Here is a 10829-nt window from a genome sequence, read left to right as displayed (position 1 = left end):
GGCTTCTAGAATATTATATCCCCCTTATGTAACATTTGAAATAATGAAAAGTATTAGTATTTGGTGTCTAAAATATCACATCCCTCATGTGTAATCTATATAATCATTGTCAAGCAATATATTAAGATCAAAATTTCATAAGTATGAATTGAAAATATATTACCATTTAATGCTGACTTCATTTATAGTATATTATTTACAAACCGTTATGAATCTTGGTCGTTGCGTTTTTAATTGTTTTTGTACATAAATATTTCGGGGATGTGATATTTTAGGCGGATGTGATATTTTATTACAGCACTCGTCTGAGGAGGCTTTTTATACATTAGAAATATTAAGTGAAATAATAAAAGGAAAAAGATCGCTGATCCATGCCAAACCCTTAGTCGATGTAGCAACACTTCCTTGTAGCAACAGGCTGTAAGATAGTCGATGTAGCAGCACTCCCTTGTAGCAGCAGGCTATAAGATAGTCGATGTATGTACTGAAGCCAATAAATATTCTTTTTGTTTATATTAAAAAGTCACTACTTTGAGCAAGTCTTCACACAAAAGCGCAGCGAGCGTAAAAAAATAAAATTGTTTTAGGCCGCTTAACTGTAGAATTACCAATATAAAATATATTGAGATATAGGCACATTTATGTATATAAACTTATTTGTCAACAAATTACAGACAGTTTTCCATGTTAAATGCATGAAATATATATCTAATAAAGAATATACCCAATACAAAATTAAAAAATGTAGCAAACTTACTAAAATCAGTACCAGTTCTACTGTCTAAAATTTTTTATTACTATTAACTCTTCTAATAATAATAAAAAATAACAATAAAGTGATCTGACTAAAAATCACTTCCATTATTTCTAATCGCTCTAAAAATTAGTTTTCAGCTCTTTCCAATTGTACTAAAATATAAAATAAAACTTGCTTAGCTAAGTTGCTTAGTTCTTAAAAATCTGAAAACAGAAAAGCAAAAAACCTGGAACAAACATTTTTTTATTCAAACTACTATATTTAATTAATTCAAACTACTATATTTATATTTAATTAATTCAAATTACTATATTTTTATTCCATTTACTAAATGTGCGGCCGAGGCGCAGTGTTTAGAGCGCTTGCTTTATAAGCAAGAGGTCCAGGTTCGGAACAAGCCTTGGACATTTTTTTGCGTCACGGTAAGGAAGGAGGCGTGAACTTTCTGGTTAAATGCACATCCGCGGTGCTCTGTGACAAGACCCTTAGGTCTTCTTAGGGCACCTATATAACAGTATTTAAACAAACTAAATTAAATAAAGCTATAGAACTTCCTACATTGTTGATGACTTTTTTTTTTTTCCGTGAACGCAATATGGCTGCCGGCCATGCTTTAAATAATAACAATAATGGCAGCCAAATATTAACTCTTTTATTGTTTACTCGGATTATTTCGCTCTATATTTTTTAATTAAAGTGGTAAAGATAATAGATAATAAAAAGTGGTAGATTAATAGACGAAAAAATAATTCACATTTGAAAGCTTGTAATAGTCTTACTGATACCATGCTATGCAAGGACTTTATGATTGTTAATGAGCTCTTATGCTATGTCTTTAACAAAGTTGATACTCTGCCCTTTGAAGTTTTGGTTAAGATCGTTAAGAGCGTTTTTTTACTGACGAAGAAATTGAAATAAAACTTTCAACCCTTTTGTCAATAGATCCTGTTAAAAAGATAACTGAATCCAAGCGTTTGTCGAAACATAAAGGTCCCGATAAAAAATTAAAAGATTTGTCACGTCTTACCTTTGTGGATACTGATTACATAGATGTCCTTACTATATCGCAGCAGATACACCGCATGCAGGCTGACATTCTTAATTTTTGTGCCTCAGGTAATCCAATAAATGTAAATAGCAACTTAAATTCCACAAGTTCTCACTCTGTTGAATGTGCTACCCCCATGCTTCTTACCTGACTGAGCTAGTTAATAATATGGCTATTAAGCTAAAATCTTTTTCGAATCAATTCATGGAGTTGATCAGTAAAAGGCTACATAATTTATTCACTAATCTTGAAAAACCTGTTAAATCCATTAACAAAAAATACAAACAGACCCAACTTCCTATTTACGACAAGCAGACCCAACTTCCTGTCAATGACTGGCCATTCCTTCCAACTGCTAATGTAAAATCAACCATCCTTGATCCCAACCCTCAAACTCAAGTTAATTCTTCATCTAATTCAACTAACAAAATTGAGCTAAATTCGATATCATAGGACTCAAGTACTGATGCGCATGTATTTGTTGATCATGCTAATAACTGTGGTATCGATTTTCATTTATCTGGTCATCCTTTATCTTATGAGACCTCTCAACCAGTATTGGACCCTGTTGATTTCCAAACTGTTACTCATCTAAAGAAAAATTCTAAACAATTTATGTATGTTAAAACCACTTTCTTCGTATGATTGCTCTAAAACTAATTCTATATTTGTCTCTCGTTTATCGCCAACTGCCTCTACTGAAGAATTAGCTAAATTTATCAACATAACATTTAAAACTAAAGCCACTTGCTTAAAAATTGTCACGAGTAAATATCACTCTTCCTTTAAAGTATGTCTCTGCTGGAGATGATGCTGCTGGAGATGCTCTACGACTGCAGCAAATGGCAAGAAAATGCGCTTGTGCGTCGTTTCTTCAAAAATAGGAGTAAAGATTTGTAGCTTTAATTGTCGTGGTGTACAAAGTTCTACACACGAATTAGTACTCTTGTCTGCAACATATGATACCATCTGTCTACAAGAGATTTGATTAGTCAATACTGAACTTAGTTTCTTGAACAACATTGTACCTGATTTTTTTGCCTTTGGAGTGTCTCCAACTGATTCTTCAGCAGGTTTTATTCGTGGCAGACCGTTTGGTGGTGTTGCTATCCTGTGTCGTGATTCTGTCTTCTGCAGAACTCGAGTTGTTACTACTGATAATTCATGGTCTGTTGCTATCCTTGTAAATAACTTCTCTGATAAGTTCACAATTATCAATGTCTACTAGTGATTCATATGAGAATGTTGATAAGTATCTTGAATGCCTTGGTAGTCTTTCAGCTCTTATTTCAGATTTAAATGGTAAATTTGTTATTACTGGTGACTTTAATTGTGATCCAAGATTTCGGTCTCCATGTAGTAGTCTCCTAGTTGATCTTTGTACAGATGAACATCTTGTTACAGCTGATATCTGTCTTCCACATGATTCCTTTACCTTTGTTAGTGAGGCATGGGGCACCTTTTCTTGGATTGATCACTGCCTTGTCTCCCAAAGTTCTCTATGCAATGTTAATAACTTCGAAATAATTCAGTCAACTAGTTCATCTGATCATTTACCTTTAGCATTTGATATCTCTTTTAAAATTAATATATCTTCTTCCTATACTGCTCACCCTACTTCGACAAGTCTGCTAAAATAAATTTTAATGCTTTGTCGACCATTATGATAAAGGAGTATACTTCCATGAATGTCTTACTCAATCTTCATCTCAGTGTCTTAATTATTCTAAATCAAGTTTAAATAGAAAACAACCTATGACAGGTTGGACAGATTATGTAAAAGATGCTCATAAGGCTGTTAAAGATGCGTTCTGCTTATGGCGTAGCTGTAATAAACCAAAATTTGGCCCAATCTTCAATCTTTTTAAAAATTCAAGAGCCTTATATAAATGTGCCATTTATTTCTCCAAAAAAAATAGAAGATACTATAAAAGCAGAAAAGCTGGCGAACAGTTTAGCAAATAAGAACTATACCAGTTTCTGGTCTATCATGACTTCGCTGGTCTATCATGACTTATTCGCAGCGATAAATGTAGTCTTCCACCATCTATTGACTCTGCCTCAGGTCCTGATAATGTATGCCACATGTGGTATAATAACTATTCCACCCTGTTCAACTCAGTCAAGCCAATATGCAATATAAATGACAAATTTATAGTTAAACACTGTAATCTTCTTAAAGATGATACCTATCTTGTCACTCCTGATGAAGTCTAATCTATCATAACTCGTATGTCGTGTGGAAAAGCAACTGACCATTTTAGACTTCAGTAGGAGTATTATCTCTATGCTAGCCCAAATTGTCTTTATGTTTTTCCTCCATGCTTTGCCATGGATACATGCCTATTGGTGCTTCACACTCTGTTATTTCTCCTGTGGTTAAAGATAAGAATGGTGACCTCCGATTCTGCTAATTACCGTCTAATTGCTTTGGTGACAATTTTCTCCAAGATTTTGGAACATATTTTTGTCTCACGCATTAATGAAAGTTTCACTGTGACTCCAAACCAATTCGGATTTAAGAAAAACCATTGCACTTTTATGCTAGTTCTTATTTTAAAAGATATTTTAAATTTTTATCTATCACATGGCTCAAATATGCATGTGACATTTATTGACATTAGTAAAGCCTTTGATAGAGTTCGCTTTGATACACTATTTGCGAAACTCTAAACCTAAAATTATCTCTGGTGTAACTTTACGCTTACTCATTGTTTGGTATGTGGGTCAAACAGCTCAGATCCTTTGGGGTGGAATATTATCCAAAACATTTAATATCAGTAATGGAGTGCGACAAGGAGGTGTACTGTCTCCTCTTCTATTTAATACATATATATTAACGATCTTAGTGTTTTACTCAATAAAACAACCGTAAGCTGTTGCTTGGGTCCTTCTCTTGTTAACCATCTTCTTTATGCTGATGATATTGTCTTGTGAGCACCCTTAGCCAAAGGTCTCCAGATCTTACTTGATTTATGCTCCAGTTATGCTGTGAAACATGATATAGTTTATAACAATATTAAGTCTCAAATAATGTTTTTTTAAATTTATAAACCCCTTATAAATAGCCCTAGTTTCACATTATCTGGCATGGTTCTCACATACACTAGTCGTTATAAATATCTGGGTCACTTGATCTCAAACAATATGCAGGATGACGAAGATATTTTAAAACATATGTGCTCTATCTATGCTAAAGCTAACCTCATCCGTAGAAAGTTCAGCTCTACACATATACAAACAAAGATCATGTTATTTAATGCCTTTTGCAGCCCAATCTATGGATGTCAGCTGTGGTATCTTTGGAGAAAAGACTCATTCCATCGCCTATGTGATGCATATAACAATGCACTTCGCTTGATATTAAACAAGCCACCATGGAACAGTGCAAGTAAATTATTTGTGAAACATGGTGCCCATTCACTTAATGTTGTTATTCGCAAGCAACAATACTCCTCACTGTTACTGCTGCAGAATAGTGAGAACCTCGTCATAAAAGCTTTTGTTAACTCAGACAGGTTCTTGCAGTCTCCACTGATGTTTAAATAGAGAGCTGAGTTATATTTATAACACTTCAATTTCTTATCTTTATTTTATTTATTTATTTTTTTCTTGGGTTTTGTTTATATTCAAGTGCGTTAGTCTTTGTTTTATTCTAATCCACTTTATTTTACCCATTGTATATTTATTATATTGGGCATTGAGCCTGTCAATAAATTTTGATTGATTGATTGATGACAAAACTGCAACACGCCCTGGTCTAATACTATGATCATTTCCAAGGTTGTTTACATGTTTGTGTATGGTATCATACTGCTTGCTTCTCTGTTTAGGCTAATTGTCTAACTGTCTAAGTTTATAATTGTAATACTGAGATAATGTAACATGATTTCTAACCAATGTAGCAGGTTTAGGGTTGTGAACCATTTGATTATGCCAACCAGCATCTCTCCTTGAAAAAAATAGAGAATAAACCATAAGATCTAAGTTGGCAGACATACTTGATATAGTTTTAAGAGGATGACCTTTTGGGTAAAAAACAACTTCCCTGGAAGCAAGTGGAGCACCATCTTCGCCAACAAATACAACTGCAACATAACCAACATAAGGGAGATTATAGCAACATCTATCTTGCACTTTAAGTAAAGACAATTTTACAACTGAGACTGAGCGACCTTCTATAGTTGCTTGGCGAATTTCTTTATCTTCCACTTCAGCTATGTTTTTAAATGCAGGAGCAATTGGGTTCTCTTCACTAATAATATTTTGCAATCGAAACATTAAAACATTCAAGCAAAGATCATTACCATGTTGTTGCATTCTAAAATTTACTGCTGCAAGTGGGTCATAGATGTATACTTGACAATATGTGAATATATATATTCTAAAACATGGCAGCCCATGATTCATGGGTTGAACTACATTAGCTTTAAATGAAGCAAATGAAAGACAAGCATTATAATTTCTAATATATAAAAAAAAATTTAGATTGGCATTTCCATCGGCATAATTTTCTTTAAACAAATCCTCTAAATCTTGTGGAAATGGTGAAGGTTGCAACAAAACTACCTTTCCATAATGGCAACACAAAAAATGTGTTTCATCAGAAAATTTCTTAGCACCATAATGCTGACAAATATAATTCATATCTCCTAAATAATTACAATCTGCAATAGTATTACTTTTTGCTATACAATGCAATGCTTTCATATCTAGCAGTATATCTAGTATTTTGTTGACTATTAATTTCATCTCGTCTAAGTCTATCTCTTTCATTTCTGCGACAATTATTTTCACTTGCCTAACCAAGCTCTCCTCATTTAGGTTCAAATTACTTGCTACTTGCCGAGCAGCATTTCTAGCATTTTGTTGATTATTAATTTCATCTCGCCTAAGCCTCTTTCATTCCTGCAACGATTAACTTGCCTATTTAAATTTCCATTTTCTAAACTAATATCTGCTTCTAGCTTAATATCATCTATTTAAACTTCACTTTTAATTGAAAGTAGTAACAAAAAATCTTAAACAAATCTCAAAGATTATGATATAATTTTTTTTCTACTCTAAATAGCACACACAAATAACTTTTATATATAACAAACTGTCATTTAAAATAAATTATACAATATTCTTATGGCTTTAAAAAAATATATGTAAGCTAGTAGATGTTTGAAAAAAAATAAACTTAGTAAATAATAATTAAAAAAATTATTAAAAACATGCAATTCTAATAATAAACATACTGCTACCTAAGGTTGTTCACGGACGCAAAAGTTGAATTTTCGATAAAAAAAAGAAACTCTATTTTTGTTTCGGTAAGTTCGAAATAATTTCCAACTAATTAATTTTGTATCGAAACAATTTTTCACTTTCGAAATTGTAAAATTTGTTTCAAAATATTTTTGCGATTTCGAAATTCTGAAAATAACACCGAAACAATTTTTCACTTTCGGAAATCTAAAATTTGCTTCGAAATATGTTTGAGATTTCGAAATTCTAAAAATAATATCGAAACAATTTTTCACTTTCGAAATTCTAAAATTTGCTTCGAAAAATTTTTGTGATTTCGAAATTCTGAAAATAATACCGAAACGATATTTTACTTTCGAAATTCTAAAATTTGCTTCGAAATATTTTTGCAGGGATTAGAACCCCAACGGTTCTTTTGCAGGGATTAGAAACCTCAGGATAAGATAGGGGGTTGATATTTTTTGACATTTTGTGGAAAAGGGAGGAGGGGGATCTGAAAATTTTTTTGTGTGACGTAATTTGCAAATGACCCCTTACATCTACACGGTGAAATATTTCATATAAAATATTACCTCTCTCAAAGTGAATAAAACCTACCTATAGCAAAAGCTACTTAAGTGTTTTTGTTTACAATTTAAATTGTAAATTTTGAACGTATAATTTTTTAAATTTTTACTGGTTGACTGAAACCTGGATCTTAGGTTTATGTCTCAAGTGAAAACAGCTGAATATTTATTTAATACGTTAAACGAAATCTTCAGTGAATGGTCAATCAGTAATAAGATTTTTGCACTAGCTACTGACTCAGGTGCAAACATTTTCTCTGCAGTAAATAAATTTGATGATAATGTTCTTAAAATTTCATGTGCTGGTCATCGTTTGAATCTTGTGGTTAACGATCTTCTAAACACGAGAGATATAAAAGTAAAAAAAATTTGAAAATGGTTCAAAGTGTTACGAAGTAAAGGATTACGACGATAATGGAAAATTAATTAATAAAGAAATTACAGAAAGTGAAGTTAAAAAAAATTGAAAAAATTAACGAAGGCAAATTGGAAATCACTAAGGTAATTTCATCCTGTAGGCACATTGTTGGTTCATTTAAACATTCGGAGTTATTACAAAAAAAGTTAAGAGAAGTTCAAGAAACACTTCGAAATGAAACTAAAATAAAGTTAGTACAGGATATAGCTATTCGCTGGAACAGCCAATTCGATATGATTGAATCTATATTAACTAATAAAACTGCGTTGGATATGATAAGCATCGAATACCAAAATATAAAAGATTATGTTCCCACTGATAATGAATTTAAGGTGCTGGAGGATTTATGCGATTTGTTACACCCAATTAAAGAGCTAACAAAACTTTTTAGCGGAAAGAAATATGTTACAGTAACATTTCTGTTTCCAACATTGTATTCTCTACTAAATGGAATACTTGAATCGCAACCCATTTTTACAGAACTAGTTGAGACTTTTCAAAAGGAATTATTAGGGTCTCTAAATGGACATTTTTGCTAATGATTTTTTCTTAGCAGCTACTTTTCTTGATTTCAAATTTCGTAAATTTTAGTATATCAAAAATGATATCAATAGATATGAATGCATTACAAAGGCAAAAATTTTTTCAAAAACGTTTTATAAAATGCATCTAAAAGAATCCGAAGAAATCGATATAACAATTGAAACAAATTGTTTAAATAACACTTTAAACTCAACAGTCAACTGACAATACCATAAAAACATTTCAGCAATCGTTAACGCCACCGTTTGCAAATACTACTACTTTCGTTAACGACAAAAGACGAAAGCCAATCAACTTAATTGAACTTGTAGCAGATAAATCATGTTGTCATTTAATTGAAAACAATGATAAACTTGAAAAAGAAATAAACGATTACAGTCTGCAATACTTTCAGAGCTACGAAAATAGTGCCATCGATTTTTTCCAATCTAATCAAAAATTGTTCCCGGTTTTGACACAAATTGCACCGGTAATATTTTCAGTTCCAGCGACATCGGTACCATCAGAATGCTTATTTAATTCAACCGGATTAATAGATACGGAGCTACGGAACCGGCTGGCGCCGAGCTTATTGAAGCAGTTAGTTTTTATTAAAGAAAACAAATAATAAAAAACATTTTTTTATCAAATAATGTTTTGTTAAAAGAGTTCGAATTGAACTGAAATTTGTTTTCACTTATAATTCTTAGTAACTTAAAACACTTGTATTCTTATTTGTTTATCTGATGAGCTTTTTTACAAACAGCTTAATTAATGACAAGTTGTTTTCTTTCCAGTCTTTATTTTTTTTTCCTGTCTGAAAAAAATACCAGTGTTCAATTATTGAGCTGCCACCAGGGCAGGTGCTATTAGGTGTCACGTGGTGGGGTGCAATTAAAATTTTTGCTAAGTAAAAAATAAGGTCCTTGTTTTTTGAAATTCGATGACTGACTGGTCTAAAAGGTCTACATTTGCCGGCTTATTTAAAAGGGTAAATTTTTCCGACTAAATGCACAAAAAATGCATTGAGGAGGGAAGGGGTGTAAATAATTTTAAATTTAAGTAATCTTTCCCCGTTACTGAATGGTTTAGAATTTGTAACTAAAGATACTAATTTCCTAGCTTGCAACAGTAGCATTTACTGTTAAGATAGTGCCTCTTTTTAACAAATCTTGTTGTCCAACGAACTAATTATAAACTTGTTTTTTGTTTTTTTCCCTAATTCGTCAAGAAATTGGTTAAGATTTTAGATTTTTTGAATCATGGTGCCTCTTTAAATTATATTCTTTGCACACTAAAACAGATTCATTACATACTAAGCATACTGGCACCAAATTAAATTTACCAAAATGGTATTATTTTGCTATGTATACATTTATCTCTATATATAACATATATATATATGTATATATATATATAAATGTATATATTTATTTATTTATATATATACATATTTATATATATATACATTTATATATATATATATATATATATATATATATATATATATATATATATATATATATATATATACATTTGTATATATATAATAAAAGGTCTACCTGCTGAAACACCCCGTGGTAAATTATTTAGGCGCCCGATTATTTTAATATTATTATGCAAATAAAACATAATGTATTAAAATTATTTTCAGAAAAAATTTAACTTTCCAAAATTCTTTTTTTTTCTTCCTGAAATTAAATAAACTTTTCGAAATCTAATTTTATTTTCGAAATTAATTTAGGATATCAAATATTGTTTGGTTTTTTTCGAAATTAATTTTTGTGGAAAACCATAAAAAAAAGCATTCTAATATTTTGTAGAACCTCCTTTCTTATGTAAGCATTGGTTCACTTTCTTTGACATCGAATTTACAAGATTTTGAGTTATTTCTTTAGGCACATTGTCAAGCAGTTTCTTCATTTCAATTTTTAATTGCTCAACATTTAAAATTTCGATTTTTCCAAGATGATGATCTAACCACGACCAAAAATTTTCTATACAATTTAAGTCAGGGCTGTTAGCAGGCCAAGACATTATCGATATTTGGTTGTCGACAAACCATTGTTTGCATATTTTTGCTGTATGACATGGAGCACCATCTTGTTGATATATGATATTACTGTTTTCTTCTTTAGATATATCAATTGAGGAAAGAAGGCAATTATCTATAATTTCAGTATATCTATCAGCATTAAGTCTACCTTCAAATAATTGATAGCATCCTGCATAATTCATGCAGGCCCAAATGCCTATACTCCCACTACC

The sequence above is a fragment of the Hydra vulgaris genome, chromosome 03 (assembly GCF_038396675.1).
Source record: "Hydra vulgaris chromosome 03, alternate assembly HydraT2T_AEP".
Lineage (NCBI taxonomy): Eukaryota > Metazoa > Cnidaria > Hydrozoa > Anthoathecata > Hydridae > Hydra > Hydra vulgaris.
The sequence above is the reverse complement of the archived record's forward strand: the minus strand, read 5'-3'. Positions refer to the sequence as shown.